The following is a 20,288-nucleotide window of genomic DNA, read 5'->3' on the forward strand; positions in this document are numbered from 1 at the left end:
TGCTGTGTGGGGCAGGCTACTGCAATAGGCCTCCCTACTCTTTCTGTGTCTGATGGCTACAGGGTGACAGGTCAGCAAGCCTTAGTTCCCCTTGGTGCTGGCTCACTGTGCTTGTGTGGCAGCATTCATGCTGCAACAGGGCCTCCAGTGCTCAGACCCACCCAGGCCTGACTCCACCACTCCATGGTTCAACTGTCTCTCTCAGCTGGAGCCACTCGCAGGCTGTGAGACCCAGAGCCCTATCAACAGTACAGCATTCATTGAAGAAAATGTACAAAAACTGATATTTCCATCTCCTGGGCATCTTCAAATTTTATGTACTTATAGTTTATATTGTTCTTCATAGAGAGATAAGACTGGCTTTCAAGGTGAGCATCCCAGAGAGCATAGACAAAATAGTTTTCATTCAGAAGGCAAGGCTAGCCACTTGTGTTTTATAAAAGAGTATATGAGTAGAGCAATCAATTGTCAAACAGAATCCTTCCTATGAGGAGGAGAATGACTCAGTTTTTGTAAATAAGACCAGAGCAATTCTATTAAGGCAGTCATTCTAGTGGAATTCTTCTATTTATTTCTAAAACACATTGACAGTGTTCACTCACTGATGTGAATTTATAGTAACAACAATTATATGAAAGTTCTCTGACTGAATTTGAACAGTGTGATACAGGCTAGGTTAATAATAAAGCTACAGTTACTGAGGTGAGCTCATCTAGCTAATACAGGAGCTTTAATGTAAACAGCTTACCATGAAAGAGACATAGACATGCAAGTATTTGCCAGGAAATTTATTATGTTCTCTATTGGAAAACACATTAGAGAAAAATGTACATAAGCTTTTCAACAGTAAAGAATATCAACTAGAAAACAATACTATAAAAAACCATATTCCCAAGGAGGCAGAGGGTGATTACAGGTTTCCAGAACTGCAAAATGAATCAAATAAATTTCATTTTGTATTTAGTTTCTGTGAGTGAAAGTTTGCTACAAGAGCAGGAAATAAATTTTCTTCCCTTCTTAATTGTTACCTTCATTTTATTTATTTGAAGCATCTATTTTGAAACAATAAAATTTGGAGTGGAGTTGAAGATAACAGATTTTTATTAACCAAAAATTTATTTGCATATGCCAGCATAACACACCATCCTGGGAAATTAGTATGATAGAACAGATGGAAACACAGTGTTCTGTGTATAGATCGTACAGCCCTGAGAAAGTTCAATTCCAGGTATGGCACTCAGCTTTGTCATCATCAACTTTCTCCTAATATAATAATGTGATTTAACTCTGAAATTTCAAATTATATGGGCGATTTAACTGAAATAGTTTATCCTCTCATTACTCTGAAAGAAAACCTTCTGCATGTGGTGATCAATGCAACAATACTTTCTTAAATTCACATTTTCATATAATATCCAAAGCTAAGGCAGGTCTGTACCAGTTTAATCATTCATGCACAATACACAGTATTTCAATGCCTAACTAAAACAGATTTAATTGCTAAATAATATTTCAAAGAACAGAACTTCACTTTAATCAAAAATAAGCTTACAAGGCAATTTTCAACTTCAGCAAGCTTTTTATTTTTTTCCAGCTGTGTGTCCCTGTTGATTGTCCCTGTTGATTCCTGAAATTATATGAAAAGTGTTCCAGATTTTGAAGTAGTGTACATACAAAGGTTTTTCTTTTATCAGTTGATGAAGGATCTGTGATTAGAACTTAATTGACATTTATAAGATGCATTACCCCACCTGGTATATTTCAGAACATGATGATTGAGCATGAACAAAGTCTGAGATATCCCCCAGCAATGGGAGTGTTCCTAATTAGGCATCTGGTTTTGCAAATACTAACCTCATCTGCAGGAACATCAAAAGATAATGTAGGGACACCAGCAGAGCAGCTGAGGTCAACATTAAATTTGAAATATTTAAAGTAGATACAAAACTTTTCTGCAATGCAAACAAATAAGTTCATTCTTGTGGGTGATGGTGCTATTGGTAAAACATGCTTCCTGATATCCTACACAGGAAACAAATTTCCATGTGAATATGTTCCCACTGTTTTTGAACTATGCAGTCACAGTTATGATTGGTGGAGAGCCATATACTCCTGGACTTTCTGATACTGCAGGGCAAGAGGATTATGACAGACTACAAACACTAAGTTATAAACAAATGTATCTCTAGTTTGTTTTTCAGTGGTCTCTCCATCCTCATTTGAAAATGTGAAAGAAAAGTGGGTGCCTGAGATAACTCAGAAGTTCAAAGACTTCCTTCTTGCTTGTGGGGACCCAAACTGATTTCAGAGATGGCCCATCTACTATTGAGAATCTTGCCAAGAACAAACAGAAGCCTATCACTCCAGAAACTGCTGAAAAGTTGACCCATGATCTCAAGACTGTCAAATATGTGGAGTGTTCTGCATTCACACAGAAAGGCCTAAAGAATGTGTTTGATGAATGTTGGCTGCCCTGGAACCTCCAGAACCAGAGAAGAGCCACAGATGTGTGCTACTATGAACATCTCTCCAGAGTCCTTTCTGCACAGCAGGTGGTTGGTATCATACTGAAAGCAATGTTTAAATCAAACTAAAGATTAAAAATTAAAATTCACTTACACAATAATGACAAATACCCTGCACCTACCCACATGCACTCGTGTGAGACAAGACCCAGAGGTATGCCCCTCGACATCATATATCCTTATAATCATAAATTTTAATGTATTTCACTTCTGCTTCATATCTATTTTTAAATCATAATCTCTAATTTCATTTGCTATTCTTGAGATAAAAATTTTTAAGGAATCATACTTTCATAATTGAATAAATGTACACTAAGTGAAATACAGAAATACATAATATTTAGGCATTTAAATGCATCACACGTATACGTGGGTATGTATGCTCTTAAAAATGAAAGTGAGATGGTACCAAATACAACACCTAATAACTATGAAGAAGTCACTGATAGCTGAGCATACATTTAATATTTTAGTTTAGCTAAGTATTTATAAGAAAGTACCTTTTCTTTTTGCATTATAACCCTAGTTACTTTCCCATTGCTTTCTAGATTTTTTTCAACTAATATAGGTGTCTGAACTAATTCAGCTCCAAAGCATATTTATGCAAAAATTAAAACCCAATATTAATAAACTGTGATTTATAAAATAGTGTGCATGGATATGTTATTTTAAAATCATTGCCTTTGTTACTACTTCATGAGTTTCAATCACTTACTATATGGCACGCATCATTCACCCAGATTGAATATTCATCCAAAACAATTTAAAACATTTGTACAAGAAATGTGTCTCAACTAGAGTATTGGGACTTTTGTCCAAAATGTTTTCATTCCCCACTAATTTCTATTATCTGAAAACCTATCAATTAGGTATTTTAAGTTTATACAATATATAAAAAGTCAATATTTATATCCACATTAGTATATGAAATTAATCTCACGAGAATGTATATATGACTACCAAGAGGCACAGAGAGCCATTTCCTTAGTCACTTCAGACTCAGCAGACCCCAAGTGTCCTAGATGCCTGCTGCATGTTGGGCTGTGGCTCAGTGGTAGAGCACCTGCCTAGCACATGTGAGGCACTGGGTTCAATCCTCAACACCACATAAAACAAATGAAAATAAAATAGAGATACTGTGTCCATGTACAACTCAAGAAAATTTTTAAAAAGAAATAAAAGAAAAGCCTGCTGAAACACATCATAAATCCAAGATTTACTAAAGAAAAACTAACATTACCTAACAAAAATTGGTGTTCAAACCTGTTAACCAGGACAATTGTCATAGGATATGAAATATTCACTTGATCTGGAAAAAGGTATCCTATCCAGATAGAAGAAAAGACCATATTCTTACCAAAAAATCATTTGGTTACTACACAATCTATAAAAGAAAATTAATTGTATGGCCATAGTGTAGGTTTAAGACATGATATTAACCTGGTATATGGTATAAAACTACTTAAGGTAACACTACAGAAGCCAATTAAATTCAGTGCCTTCCTTCACTAGACACCCAACAATTATGTCAGTGACTATATTCCAATATTCACTTCCCTCACCCTCCTACCTCTTTTTAATTAATAATTTAATTCTTCTTGACCAAGCTTTTTCTTATGACTTTTTGACACTTTTCAAATTGAATCTGACATAAAATAAAATGAATGTTATTGTTTTTATATTTCTATGATCAGCTTACTGTGTTTCTCAAGTTCAACACAATGTGACATCTTCAGAGGTAACTCCTAGAATTTCAGTAATAGTGTAAAACTGGGAGCAATGTAACATTACATCAACAGTATAAAAAATAAATCTCAACATAATTTACTCTCACTAGTGAATGTAGTGAAATATTTCACTTTATATTTCTTTCCATAGATATGTCATGGATTTCAAAATTTCACAGTTAGATATATGTGATGTTTGTAATTAATTTTAATTTGAAATACACCACCTTATATTACTCACCTTTTATTTTCTTTTGTTCATAATGTTGCATATTGACTACAGTTTTTCCAAGTGTCTTTAAGGTACTATGTTTTGCAGTATACCAGCTGATGCGTTTTCCAAATGTTACTTATCTTTATTTTTCTGCCTCATAATTTTGTTTACATTTGCTGTGGAGATTTTGGAAATCATCAAGATTGTTTGGTATAGGAAGGAAATCAATCCTGGACTGGTTAATTACTTGCAATCTTCCTGTTTTTCCTTGGATACATTTTCATCCTTACATACATTGTAGATTTTTTTAACCCTTTCTAATACAGCTCAGCTAAATTTCCCACAGTAGTTTGCTTATATTGTCATACTATTTTATGTTGAAAGTAAATCATGATATTCAGGAAGAAAAACATTAAACTCAATATTGTAAAATAAGCTACTGTTTGAAATTTTTGCATGCAGATTTAACAAAAAGAATTGAAAGAAAGAGTAAGGTTTACATGAAAAAATAGCTTTAATTCTGATGAATTGCTTACACATCTCAGTCTTTTTGTGCTTTAAAATTGGCTTGGACATTTAGGTACAAAGACTCCTGTTTTATTCACATCTAAAAATGAAATAGAAAAGAGAAGGAAAACAGAATAAAATATAAAACGTTATAAATCTGGAGGTGGCTCACACTGCAGTTCCTGTGTGGGACCACCAAGTGGCTGCTAGGCTCACCCAGTCCAGAGCACAACCTGTGCACCCAGTGCCAGCATGGAGGCTTGCCACGAAAGGGTCTCAGAGTATAGAACCTAAAGAAATTCAGATACTTGAAGTTGATTTCCATGGAAACCTTGTCATTCTTTGATGACAGTTGTGGCAGCTTTGCTTCTGATGGTTTTGCAAAGGAAAGACTGTGGGCAAACCACCAAGGCTGTAGGCCCTGCAGACAGTACAGACCCTCTGGAATTCTCAGGGTGGCCATAAAGTTCCCAGTACAAACCACCAGGGGGGCAGCCAACAAAACACAGCACTCCCAAGCCCTCCGAGAATTTTTAAAAAGGAGAAAAAAGAAAATCTACTGTATAACAGTCATATACTACTGAAACCTCCCAGTGTTCAGTAGCCTGACGCATGAGAGGTACCTGACAATGAGCTTCAAGTCTCTAGCAGGCCTCTCAGGATGGGATTTGCCCCACCCAAAGATCAGAGCTAAGGCTTCCAGGATTATCCAAGATGGCCGCTCTGGCTTCAAAATGTGTCGGCAAATGGGGAGCTGCAGCTCAGGGGTGGACGTGGTCAGCTGGAGGTCCTGGAGAAGGGATGCAGTTGGTCCAGCAGGGGTCCTGGAGGTCCAGTGTGTTTGGTGTGGTTGTGGGATCCTGGAGGCTGGGTGCAATCAGTCGGTCTGGGGTCCTGGTGATAGGGCGCAGTCAGTTGGTCTGGTGGTCCTGGCTGCAGGGAGCAGTCAGTTGATGTGAGAGCCCCAGAGGCAGGGAGGGATCGCTCGGGCTAAGGGACCCTGGAGACGGGGCTCAATCAGTTCAGCCAAGGGTCCTATGGGGCCTGACTATTGTCTCAAAATGGCCCTCCAAGAATTATGCCACTGATTCCAATTCTGATTCAGAAGATGAAAGCAGCACGGACTTTCTTGAGAAAATGGCTTTAAATATAATGCAAAACAAAGCAATGCTCACAAAAATCATGTCAGAATTAGAAAACTTCCCTCGTTCCTTCCCTGGAAGATGTTCCCTTCCAGACCCAAGATCAGTAAGTGGATCACAGTCACCACAAAGGTGTAGATTCCCAGGTGTGGCTTCCAGGAGGAACTCTGACTGGAGATTTTGTCTTCTGACTAGGTCAAGGTCCTGGATCTTGGGGTCCCTAGTGCTCTTCCCACAGAAGGGGAGGAAGAAGAAGAGGAAGAGGATAAGTTCATGTTGATGAGGAAGTGGAAGACTGTGGACAGCTACATGGAGGATGATGATATGCCCAGAAGTCAGAGACCAGGATCCATGTCTCTTCTGCATATAATTCATCCAGTGGAAGGAATCACAGAGGAAGACCTGAAGAACATCTGTAGCAACTCTTGAGAGAAGATGTATAACCATTCACCAGGATAGTAGAACCCCAACTGCTAGGGCATTTGAGGCCAGTTCTGTGGGACCTGCCTTTGAAACTGTTATGATGAAGAGGTCAAGGATGCTTTGCTCAATCCAAACTGGCATTGCCCATGTTGTTGAGGAATCTGCAACTGCAGTTTCTACCGCCAGGGAGATGGATGGTGTACAACTGGGGTCTTTATGTATTTAGCCAAGTATGATGGCTTTGGGAATGTGTGTGTTACTTCAAAAGCTTGAAACAGGAATTTGAAATGCAAGCATAATACCCACAGATACTGGCTATCTGGTTTTCACACTGTCCTTAAAGTTCTCAGTTTTGTCATTGACTGGAACCTGGTTAAGCATCTTGACGATCAGTCTGCTTTATGGAAAACTCAAATCAAGTTCATATCATTAGATTGGCATGTGTTTCTGGACTATCATGGGGGAGGGAGGGAAGCATTTGGATAGTTACACTTCACCCTCCTGTAGTTTCTCCTCTGCTTCCCCTGCCCACATCTCATAGCCTCCCTCTCTTTTTCCAGTGGTCCTATCGGTGCTCACTCAGTTTCAAAATTTTTTTAAGTGACAATTTTAAAAGCATATTTTATTTAACTGGTGTTGAAATTGCCCTGAAATTCACCCATAAAACCTGACACTTGGAAACAGGATACCAAAGTGTTTACTCTTCCATCAAACTCCAGAGAGCAGCCCTCTAACTTGCTTATACAGAAACAATCCTTATGATTTTAATGTTCACACTAGTTATTTTCAGCAGAATTAAGGCATGAAAATCTTAGAACTATCTGGAAACATTAGATAATTGTTGTGAAATGAAATACATTACTTTTTATGGCTCTCATGAGACTACCCCATGTATTGAAGTTTCTGTAAAACTCCTTGCAGCTGAGACTTTGTTGCCACTGGTTTCTTCCACCCTGAGGTTAAGCCCTGCATCCTGTTTACAGTCGTCCATAGGTCCATGGGCAACATTGCACTGCACTACTTAAAACTACTGCCTTAGGAGACATTCTGGGAAGTAAGGAAGGAGAAACCTCAGAGTAGTCTTATTCATATTCTTGCTAGAAAATTTTTAGAAACTAATAATAATTAATCATCCTTTGCAATTTCTTATATTATCCCTGGGAGTTCCTGTGCTCAGGGATTTTAATCTGGTTTTAAGCATTTTATCATAATGAAAAGTACCTTTTCAGAGATAAGTAGCTTCCAATGTTTTTTTTGTTTAATATCGCTGCCTTTTTTTAACATTTAATAGTATTTTTAATAGTAAAGAAAAACAAAGTTCAAATGCCCAACAATAGTTATGTTTAACATTTGATATACATATGAATAAAGATAAAAGGCTGCTGAGTAAACACTGGAGTTAAATAAATGCATATACATATGATTAACTATAATTTATTTTATGAATAAATAAGAAAAAGTCACTGGCTAAAAAGGATTTGGTTTCTAATATTATTTAATTTGGAGTCCTCCACTCCCCAGCAAATTTCCCATTAGGCCAAACTGACAACTCTCCCTGCCAGGCATCACAACAAACCATTCCACTGGTCCCACAGATTTGGAGGAAAATGTTTGGTCTGTGGTTCTACAATCTTTATTCTAACCTGGTACCAGCTTAAGAAGCAAACCCTTGCTTTTGGTCACCTGACTTTTTTTGGTACTGGTGATTGAATCCAGGGGTTCTTAAGCACTGTGCCACATCCCTAGTCCTTTTCAAATTTTGAGGCAGGGTCTCACTAAGTTGCTGAGGCTGGTCTCAAACTTGCAATTCTCGTGGCTCAGCCTGCTGGATCACTAAGATTACAGGCTTGAGCCACTGTGACCAGTTTGTTTTTCAATTTAAAAGAGAAAGGGAGGGAGAGAAGAAACTTACCAAAATTAAGACCATCCAGTAGGAATGGAAGAACATTCCATACCATTCCAGTAGGAATGTTCTTCCATACCATTTCAGTAGCAATGTTCTTAACCTCTTTATTCTTTTGGCTGACATATGCAACCACAGAATAAATATAACCTTCCCACAAAAGGGCACGCTAAACCAGCAGCTTCTGCAAGACCGTGTTGCCTAAAGGGTAGGGCTAGTGATGTGGCTTGAGTAGACTCTGCAAATGAGGCCTTGCCAACAACCAGTGGATAGACACATAGTATCCAGCACCATCCTTGGGTCCTTCTCCTGATTTTCACAGGCAGGACCTGTGTGAGGGGAGTAGCTGATATTGCTGTTGGAGAATGACTGTAGTACTTTCCAGGGCACAGCCTGGACAAATCATGCCAAACCTTCCAGGCACAGATAAGTTAACCACAGTAGAATGGAGGCGACCCCCCCATCAATGACTAGTGACAAATGAGGCCAGAGATCTTGGAACTTCTCAACATTCAGAGAACTTGCCTTGGGAGCTGAGACTGGCACTGGTGAGAGCAAGAGGTCTCTCAAACATCTAGGCCAAGTCCTGCATGAAGGCATGGTCAGGAGGAATCCGGATACCTACAAGAGTGGTAAAAAGGTTCAGGTCTTTGTTGAACTCTTCAGAGCATTCCATCACCAGGGTCACTGGACCTGGCAACAGGTCTTTGAGGATCTCCTCTGGTACACTCTCTTGGCAATACCTGTAGCTGTTGGCCACGTGGCCCAGGCATACGGCCAGCGGCTTGGCCTTGCTGTGACCCTTGAGGCAGTACACATTATCCAGTGCTGTCAAACAGCTCACAGAACAAGCCAGGCCATACAGCAGGTCTGTGGGGACTGCCACCAGGGCGGCCCACAGTGCCTCAGTCCAGCCAGCGCACTCAGGGTTCATGGGCTGCAGGGCCCCATTACCCCAGAGCTGCAATAGCTGGGCCCCCGGCGCCAGTAAAGCAGGGCTCGGTGGGCAGAGGAGACGTCCATTGCGAGCAGAGCCCATCTGCCCCTCACCCAACCCTATGCTGACAGCCACTCTCTGCCATTTTGTTTCTGGGGAGATTTCATGTGTCACCCTTTCACTTTCCTTTTTCATAAATCATTATTTGGTAGAAGTAGAATTTTAAGTGTGTGTCCAGTTTATGTACATGTATAGCTTGCTGCTTTACCCATTCATAGTACAGCTTTTTATCTGAAATGCTTTTATACAAAAATTTTAATTTTAATAATAAAACACTTTGTTATAAACTAATATGAATTTAGAGAACCCTTGTCTTGGCAGACATGGAGAAACACAGAATGGAAGGAAATCATTGGGCATTGAGATAAGAAATAGTTAATTATTAATTAAGACCAAAACCTTAATGTTTATTTCCAATTTTCATTTTATATGTTTAAGCCTTGATTTATGAGAGCAAGGATTTTTTTTTGTTTTTATTTTTTAGGGCCTAGCAGTATAAGGAATGATTACAGCAATGCTTGTTATGTGAACTGGACATTTAGCAGACTAAAAAAATTGGCAAATGGAGTAAAATAATTTAATATACAATTTAGAATAAGCTGCATAGTAAGCTCATATATTTGTTTTCACATTTCCTTTAAAATGTTTTCTTTCTCTGATTTAAAACATAGTATAAACATATACAAAACATATAATACATGAATTACTTGTGTTTTCTAGCTAGGCAAAACTTTGGATATATGCCACTAAAAGACATTTTCTTCCTTTCCCTATATCACCAATCATACTTATTTATAAATTTTGTTGCTTAACTTTCACTTTATTCAGTCTTCCTTTTCTTATCTAAGAGATTCCATATGAATAACTTTAAGGGAATCTTGAAGTAATGTTCTATCTTATAAATATAATTTTCCATTTCTTCCATAGTATTCCAGTTAAACACACACATGCCACAAATCTTCCCTGTGTTTCACCACTCAGACTTTTCCAATTGATCATTGATACACCTAAAGAGTCTGTTTTTTAATACACTTAATATCAGGCTAAATCTTTAGAGATTTGATAGACATTAGATAGATTTCTTTTTAATTTTCAGAAGAAAAATCAGAATGTCTCATAACTATCAAAATGAGGCTCAGTGGAAAATACATTTAAGACTTTGACTAAGGGGAGAAAAGAATCTCTTGTGTCTAAGTACTCCAATGATAAATTTCATAGGGCAAGAGGTTTTACTTGAGTGAGTTACTTTCCAGACTTTAAATAGATAATATACAATGTCAGACACTTTGGTATTCTATGTAAAATTGGTAGGCTAATAATGGACTTTAAAGAAAATTGGCTCATTTATATTTGGTATGACAGGAGATGCTAAAATTAATTAAGTAAAATAGATTTTACTCAATTTTACTTAAATATTTCAAGTATATCTTTGGGGATTTCATTTTATAAGAAAATATTTTCCCTGAGTATTAATGGTGCAGAAAACTGGCAATAGATACTCTTCATTATTGTGAAATGATGCCTTGGCTTTTGATTGAAACATTTACAAGATTACTATGTCCCTCATGATGAAGTTATGATCAGCAAGCCCTCAGGAGAACATTTAGGCAGTTTTATTCTTTGCAAAATGCAGTCATTGTATTTGCTTGTAAAGAAAAAATTATAAGACTTCTATTGTTATATACAAAATTGTACTGAAAGCACTTAGTGACTTTTCCTTTTTGGTTCATCTTTAGGAATTCCTTTAGTATAGGTTCATCCCCTACCTTTTCCATTAAAATATCATGCTATTAATTCAATCCTTCATCTATAAGTGTATATTGAATCAGACCAATTGATACAGATTTGAAAATGAATTAAATATTATTGTTGTCAACTATAACTAAGAGGAAAGTTATAAAAGTATTTGAAGTGCTATAATTGTTATAATAGCTATCACTGCTAAGTAATAAATTGGCACAAATTGGTCTTGACGAACAAACTCCAGAACAGAGTAAAGGATGATTTCACAGAAGTAGAGACATGCTGGATTTTGAAGGTTGAGAAGGTTTTTTAGAGAATCAAGGGAAGTTTGGCAGTAATATGCAAAGTCTAAGAAAACTGTGGTCACATGGTGTAATTGCATGTATTTGTACAATTCATGAATTAAGGCTTTAAATTTGGAAAAAAGTGCCAAATATAAGAATTTAAGTCAGGATATGTCTGACCAGTGTTTGGAGGAGTTCTGAAATTGGCAGTTGGGGGAGTTGTATTGTCTCCCAGGGATAGACTAAAAATTTTGGTAGGTGGAGGACTGTGAAAGTTTTTATTTTTGTATGCATAATGTATAGATATATGCAAAATAAACAGAGAGAAAGTTTATATATTAGTGATATTAAGATTTCATTGAGAACGATTTTTGAAATATAGTGTATTTATGAAGAACAATAGGATGGGAGGAATTTATAGTAACAAAGTTGGGAAATCCTGGTCTGATAGAGGGTGCTGTGTTCCATTATTTCATGAAGATATTTCAGTGTTGTTCATGATTTGTGAAGTCTTGAATGTCAGTTCTCATATCAAGTGTCATTTAGTGACTACAAAATCACAAGGACAGGCCATCTCCCATTCTTGCACTCCTACTCCAGTCTCTTAGTCTGACATTTTTACATATTCAGCAGCTCTGTCATCGTGGGTTTAATTCCTCTCTGCTGAGTTCCTGTCCCTGAGGGACAATAAGCTTTGATTTTTGAACAAACTATGAACTTGGTGCCAAAATAATGAGTATTGCATATTAAAATATGATTAATGGAATTATCATCAGATATTGCTTCAATTGTGAAAGTTTTCTTTCTCCTGTGATGTTCCATTTTATATTTGTTCTTTTACATAAGATGACTGACCAAATTGGTTGTTTTTATTTAAGCATTTTAAGTTTGCGCAGCGCATAGTTGGTGAGGCCGCCAAGTGAGGAGGTGCCCGCCAGCGCGCAGCAGAGGCGGGGCAGTTGAGTCCCACGTAACGCAGCGGGCGGCACACCGTGGCCCCTGGGTCCAGCGCCATCACCGCCAGGAGGACGCACTCGGTGGAACCCAGGGCCAGTGACACGAACAGCTGGGCCGTGCAGCCGCAGCGGGGCCGGGCCACGCAGGTTGGTCAGTAGCAGGGACACCAGTTGGTGATGAAACCGGCGTCCACCAGGGCCAGGAGGCAGAGAAAGTAGTACATGGGCGTGTGCAGACGCGGGTCCCGCATGGCCAGCAGTAGCAGCGCCCGCGTTGCCCATTAGAGTCAGGAGGTAGCAGAGGAGGACAAGGGCGAATAGGGAACAGGACCGGCTGCACCGAGGGCCAGTCTGTGAATCCCAACAGGAGGAAGCGCTCTTCTTTGCTGTGATTGGCCTAAAGAAGGAAAACTCCAAGAATATTTGGAAGGACAATATAAAGGGTGGCACTATTCTTACAAGTAAAAGGATAACCCAGGAATGTGGGACTGTGGAAGAGCTGAAAGCACACAATAGTATAGATAATAATTTACTTATTGTAGTCCCATTTATCAGGTCTGAACCCTTACTTTAGTTGCTACATGCCAATATTCTTTGTTTTTATATATTTACAGGGTCCTATGGGGGAGACAAAATGTCTATTTTATGGGTAAAGAAATAGGGCCTCAGAAATGCTAATTAAGTTGTCCTAGGGTCTTAGCTGGTCAGTGGCCATGTGTGACTGTACTCAGGTCTGTCTGTTTCCAGATCAGTGCTATTTTCAGCTGCCTCCCTGGCTCTGTTTGTACTCCCAGGGGCCAAAGAAGAAATCTAATCTCTCTCCCACATCAGAGTCTTTCAGATTTATGAAGACAGATTTCACTCTGAGCCTCCTTTCCCCAATTTCCTGGAAAGTGTGTAGTACCTAAAAATTAGGGCAATATCCCATGCTTGCCCCAAATAACAATTTATAGATCAGAATTATCACCTTCCTTGATTTAGGTGCTTCACTTTTGTGGACCTGGGGAAAGAAGAATTTCTGAGCAGACAAAACCTGTTAGACCTCATAAAATCCCTTAACCTTGTTTGATTTGTGAACACATCAGATTTATTTCTTGTAAATACCTAAAGAAAAACAAAACTCAAATCCAATCAATTAGAAGCAGACAACATATTTGTGTATCTAGGCTCTTTCTAATAGGACAGACCAAATAGTGCAAATATATAATTATAAGCAATCAAATATTTTCTTTGTTTTACTTCTCTGTTTGTTCTATTAAACTCTTCCTCTTGTATTGCTGCTTTGACGTTACTGAAATACTTCTGGACTGGAGCTGCCTGATTCATGAAGAGCTGTTTATTGAAATAAACTTTAAAATTAAAAAAAAAAAAATAGAAAGGCAGTTAGGATGACTTAGCCAAGGACAACCTAAATCCTAGCTGAGGATGATGGAAAGGAGTTTGCACATTTAATTCCTAAAATCTAGCAAAAAATAAGAGTTTAAAGTTGAGGTATCTTAAAATGACATTCTGACTTTAAATTGTACTTTTACTGAATTATTTTATGAACAAGAGAATTTGAAACTTAAAAAGTAATTTATAAGCTGACACTCTCATCAAAATATCCCAAATGACTGTAGTACAATATAAACCCTTGCATGAAAAGTTCTCTCTTTTTTACCTTTTAGTTTATTCTAAACTTTAACTAGAGATCTACAGTTCAAAAAATGATAGAAAAATTAATAATGTGTGTTCTTTTTTTAATTTTCCTCTTTAGGAGATATTTCATTGAAAGAGTTCTTCACCTGCACACATGAGCACTTCATCTGGTGCTTTTCCATCTCACTTCTTCCCCTTATGTTTGGAGGAACTGGTGTTATTCTTTGGTGGGCATGGAAAAGAGAAAAGTGTCCTCTGTTACACATTTCCATGCCTCCCCTTTGGCTAGGCTAATGCTTAGCACAGTGAGAGCCAGTTTTATGTGCTCAGCTCAGGAAGAGTCAGGCTGCCTCATCTTTGCTCTCTCTCTACCCAAATACTCTTGCACCTCATCTTTCTGGCCATTGTTAATTTATTTTCATCTAAAGAATCCATCAGTTCTTACATAAAAATTCCATGTATGCAATTTTAAGTAAGCTTCCTTTTATTAATAATAAAACATTTTCATGTTGCATGCATTATGATGAATTTCACAATATTGGGGTAAAACAACTGAAACATATCTGTGATGCTAATATTTTTCTTAAGTGTAATACGATTAGTTACTCAGTGTTACTATGGAATTTATTAAGAAAATAAAACAAAACAGTGTATGCTAGCAGAACATTATCTTTTGTATATTTGAATATGGATGAAATGAAGTGAACATTTCTTAAAAAGACAAAAATGATAGCAATCTTTGGGGATAAACAAAGTATGAACTTTTGCTATAAGTGATAAAAAATTTACATCATAATAATATGATAACTTCATCTTTTATAAGCTAGAGAATTTGAACACTGTGCAGTGTTGCTTTTTAATAATGAGTAAATATTCTGAATGCAGAGAGTTCATCTTGAGAGTGAGTAGCAGCTAAAGCCATGTAAATTAACTGAAGGAAATGACAAAAATATATGAATAGATAGCATGTTCTCCATTAAGGAGAGGAGAAAAAGAATATTCACAGAAAAGTAATCACTATGAAACTTGCTGATGTATGCAGAAAAAATTGAAAGGAATGTTAATGAGTTAAATAGAAAAGAGAAAAATGGCAATAAGAAAAATATGTTGTTAAAATGTTGAACTTATAAACAAATTCGAATCCATAGATAGCATCTGTGGATCATCTGTTTCTTGAATCCATTCTAATGCACATCTTATTATTTCCACTAGATTGCAAATTACTTAAAAACCAAATATGTGTTGTGTTCATTTTAAAATTACAGACATCTCCTGTTAGAATGACTAAGCTGTAGTTAGAATTTCAGAAACATATTTGATGGACAAGAGAAATTTCATTGCATAACCAGTGTCTGTTTGGACTTCCAGAGCCCATGAAAGGCAGGGTCTAGAAATGTTTCCTGAATTGAGCCTCAAGTTGTCACAAAGTCTTGTATACTTCAGAACATAGCTGAAGAAACTCTGGATAACTTCTGTTCCTCTGTGTTCAAATCTCTTACTCTGAAAGCCCAATTATCTCATTCATATAGGAATACACATTCAAAACTTTAGCAAAAAGTTTTTTCTCTTAGCCATCCTGTACAAGAGCCTCCCACATATTGGTGGTATTTAAGGAAGTAAATCTATTCATTTACTATGCATTTTAATGACTTATGATATTCTTCCATTGGGAATATAAATATTTTGATAATTTGGGTTAATTTCTTAAAGTCTTGCCCTAGTATTGTGCCATAAGTTATCATTACAGGAGATCAAGGTGGCTTCTACTTTTGACTAATGTTAAAACATGTTTCTTCCTGATTTTGACCCTCCATTTTCTTAGTTCTATTATAATAATCTCAATTTTCTTATTAATATTAAACTAAGAAAACATGTCTTTCTGAAGATACCTTGGCAGGTTAGAACCTAGGCATGTCATCCTGAAGAGCTGGAAGGGTTGTCTTGAAATATAAACATGTAGGATGTGTCACCCCAGTGCTCTAAGCTCTATGGGTGGACACGAGTTTAACGTCAATTTTTATCAGTTGTCCAACACACATTGTCTAATCTCTGAGAAAATTATTAACAAAAATGGAATGTACCCAACATTGTTTTCCAGGGCTCATCCTGGAGAATCTTTAAACAATGTTACCTCAGTGCATCAAAACCCTCTCAGCTTTTGTTTCATCTGAGTTGAGATCAGATTCAGTTGTGGCCTCTATCACCTATTGCAATAGTATTGAGTATTCCTTGCCTGTTCAACTTTGTGTAGGGCAAATTTTGCTTTTAATTTGCTGTGAAATTACTACAAAATATATTATCTTTGGGTTTGTATTTAATTATATTTAATTTAGAATCCCCAATATTAGTTTTACATACAATAATCTTTTTATAAGATGATGATAAAATTTATTTTGTATTTTTCAGAGGCAAAACTTCATATTGTTGTTATTGCTATAGTTAAGTAGACTTCATTTCAAACAATGGCTACAAGTATAAATTGCTAATATTTTGTAGAAAGCAACTTATTAATAGGTATTAAGGATTTTGACATACACATACATTTTCACCAAATAATTTAGTTTACACCAAAAGAATAATCAAATATTTATACAATTATTTATTAAAGTGGTCCTAGATACAAAACAATTAAACAACAGTTTAAGTTATGTTGTACTTCGAAGACAAATATAAAATATCAAATAGCATTAGAGAAAAGTAATAGTGCATAGTACTGGTGCAGCCATATGTTGACAATGAAAAAGAAATTATCTAAGGGAAAAATGATTGCAAATCCTTAAGAAGAATGAAGCCTATATTTGAGAGGTCAGTGACACAGACACAGAGGAATAAATAGCTTTGTGCATTAGGTAGCTATTTTCATAAGATGTCCCAATGACCCAAGTCTCAGGGAGAATTTTTGGAAATGTATTCCTCCTGCTAAACTAATATGGAGATATTGATGTACTTTCCTGGTTTAGAAGTTGGTAGATTCAATCAAGTTCCCTTTGGAAAGATCGATCTCAAAAATCTGAAAACAATTATAATTGAGTTAATGGAAAAGCTCCTCTTGTATTGGATCAGGGTGATTTTTTCTATTCTAGCCAGGATGTATAAGTACTACTCTTTTAAAATTTTTATATTATTTATTCTAATTAGTTGTATGTGACAATAAAATGAATTTACATTTTGATAGATCATACATAAATAGAGTGTAATTTTTCTGATTATTACATATCGCAGGATCATATTGGTCATGTAGTCATATGTTTACATTAAGAAATAATGTCTGTTTTAATCTACTGTCATTCCTTACCCTGTACCACTTCTCCTCCATTCACTACCCTCTATCTAACATAAAATAACTCTATTCTTCCTTATCCCTAACAACCTTTATTGTGAATTAGCATTGTCATATTAGAGAAAACATTTGGACTTTTGTTTTTTGGGTTTGGATTATTTCACTTAGCATTATATTCTCTAAATCCATCCATTTAACAGCAAATGCCAGAATTTTATTCTTCTTTAATGCTGAGTAATATTCCATTATATATATATATATATATATATATATATATATATATATATATCACATTTTCTTTATTGATTCATCTGTCGAAGGGTATCTAGGATGGTTGCATAGTTCAGCTATTATGAATTGAGATGCTGTAAACAATGATTTGGCTGTGTCACTGTAGTATGTTGATTTAAAGTCCTTTGGGTATAAACAAAGGGATGAGATAACTAGGTCAAATGGTGGATCCATTCCAAATTTTCTCCATTCTGCTTTCCATAATGGTTGCACCAAAGTGCATTCCCACCAGCAATGTGTAAGTGTACCTTTTACCTCACATCCTCAACAACATTTATTATTGCTTGTATTCTTGATAATGGCATTCTGAAAGGAGTGAGATGAAATCTGAGAGTAGTTTTGATTTTCATTTATCTCATTGCTACAGAAGTTGAACATTATTTTCATATATTTGTTGATCAATTATATATCTTCTTCTGTGAAGTGTCTGTTCAATTCCTTAGGCCATTTATTGATTGGAGTTTTTTTTGGTGTTAAGCTTTTAAAATTCTTTTTATATCCTAGAGTTTAAAGTGTTATCTGAGGTACTTGTGGTAAAGGTTTTCTCCCAAACTGTAAGCTCTCTTTACATTACTGATTGTTTCTGTTGCTGAGAAGTCTTTTAGTTTGATTCCATCCCATTTATTGATTCTTTTTTTTTATATATTTATTTATTTTTTTTAATTGTATACAAATGGGATACATGTTGTTTCTCTATTTGTACATAGAGTCAAGGCATACCATTTGTGTAATCATACGTTTACATAGGGCAATGATGTTTATTTTTTTTCCCTTCCCCCCCCAACCCTCCCACCCCTCTTTTCCCTCTATACAGTCCTTCTTTCCTTCATTCTTACCGCTCTCCTTATCCCTAACCCTAAACCTAACCCTAAACCTAATGCTAACCCCTCCCACCCCCCATTATATGTCCTCATCCGCTTATCAGCGAGATCATTTGTCCTTTAGTTTTTTGAGATTGGCTTATCTCACTTAGCATGATATTCTCCAATTTCGTCCATTTGCCTACAAATGCCATAATTTTATCATTCTTCATTGCGGAGTAATATTCCATTGTATAAATATGCCACAGTTTCTTTATCCATTCATCAACTGAGGGGCATCTAGGTTGGTTCCACAATCTGGCTATGGTGAATTGAGCAGCAATGAACATTGATGTGGCTGTATCTCTGTAGTATGCTGATTTTATGTCCTTTCGGTATAGGCCAAGGAGTGGGATAGCTGGGTCAAATGGTGTTTCCATTCCAAGCTTTCTAGGGAATCTCCACACTGCTTTCCAGAGTGGCTGCACTAATTTGCAACCCCACCAGCAATGTATGAGTGTTCCTTTTTCACCACATCTTCACCAACACCTATTGTTGCTTGTATTCTTGATAATCGCCATTCTAATTGGGGTGAGATGAAATCTTAGGGTAGTTTTGATTTGCATTTCCCTTATTACTAGGGATGTTGAACATTTTTTCATATATCTGTTGATTACTTGTACATCTTCTTCTGTGAAGTGTCTGTTCATTTCCTTAGACCATTTGTTGACTGGATTATTTGGATTCTTCGTGTAGAGTTTTTTGAGTTCTTTATAGATTCTGGAAATTAGCGCTCTATCTGAGGTATGGTTGGCAAAGATATTCTCCCACTCTGTAGGCTCTCTCTTCACATTTCTGATAGTTTCCTTTGCTGAGAGAAAGCTTTTTAGTTTGAATCTATCCCAGTTGTTGATTCTTGCTTTTATTTCTTGTGCTATGGGAGTCCTGTTAAGGAAGTCTGATCCTAAGCCAACAAGTTGAAGATTTGGACCTACTTTTCCTTCTGTAAGATGCAGGGTCTCTGGTCTGATTCCGAGGTCCTTGATCCATTTTGAGTTGAGTTTTGTGTAGGGTGAGAGATAGGGGTTTAATTTCATTCTATTGCATATGGTTTTCCAGTTTTCCCAGCACCATTTGTTGAAGAGGCTATCTTTCCTCCATTGCATATTTTTGGAACCTTTGTCTAATATGAGAAAATTGTATTTATTTGGGTTTGTGTCCATGTTCTCTATTCTGTACCATTGATCTACCTGTCTATTTTGGTACCAATACCATGCCGTTTTTGTTACTATTGCTTTGTAGTAGAGTTGAAGATCTGGTATTGCAATACCCCCTGCTTCGCTCTTGCTACTGAGGATTGCTTTAGCTATTCTAGGTTTTTTATTCTTCCAGATGAATTTCATAATTGCTTGCTCTATTTCTGCAAGGTACATCATTGGGATTTTAATTGGAATTGCATTGAATCTCTATAGCACTTTAGGTAGCATAGCCATTTTGACAATATTAATTCTGCCTATCCAGGAACATGGGAGATCTTTCCATTTTCTAAGGTTTTCTTGAATTTCTTTCTTTAGTGTTCTGTAGTTCGCATTGTAGAGGTCTTTCACCTCTTTTGTGAGATTGATTCCCAAGTATTTTATTTTTTTGAGGCTATTGTGAATGGGGTAGTTTTCCTAATTTCTCTTTCTGAAGATTCATCACTTATGTATAAAAATGCATTGGATTTATGAGCATTGATCTTGTAACCTGCTACTTTACTGAATTCACTTATGAGTTCCAAAAGTTTTCTGGTGGAATTTCCAGGTTCCTCTAAATATATAATCATGTCATCAGCGAACAGGGATAGTTTGAGTTCTTC

The 20,288-nt window shown here is 36.6% G+C and overlaps 3 pseudogenes; 2 read left to right on the forward strand and 1 right to left on the reverse strand.

The window, feature by feature from the left end:
- The first annotated feature begins 1,957 nt into the window (after positions 1-1,957).
- Positions 1,958-2,521, forward strand: LOC124973851 (cell division control protein 42 homolog; annotated as a pseudogene).
- Positions 2,522-2,625: 104 nt separating this feature from the next.
- LOC124973841 (cell division cycle-associated protein 7-like) lies at positions 2,626-6,837 on the forward strand (annotated as a pseudogene).
- A 1,920-nt stretch (positions 6,838-8,757) lies between these two features.
- LOC124973842 (yrdC domain-containing protein, mitochondrial-like) lies at positions 8,758-9,573 on the reverse strand (annotated as a pseudogene).
- Between the last annotated feature and the right edge of the window lie 10,715 nt (positions 9,574-20,288).

Source organism: Sciurus carolinensis, unplaced genomic scaffold (assembly GCF_902686445.1).
Source record: "Sciurus carolinensis unplaced genomic scaffold, mSciCar1.2, whole genome shotgun sequence".
Lineage (NCBI taxonomy): Eukaryota > Metazoa > Chordata > Mammalia > Rodentia > Sciuridae > Sciurus > Sciurus carolinensis.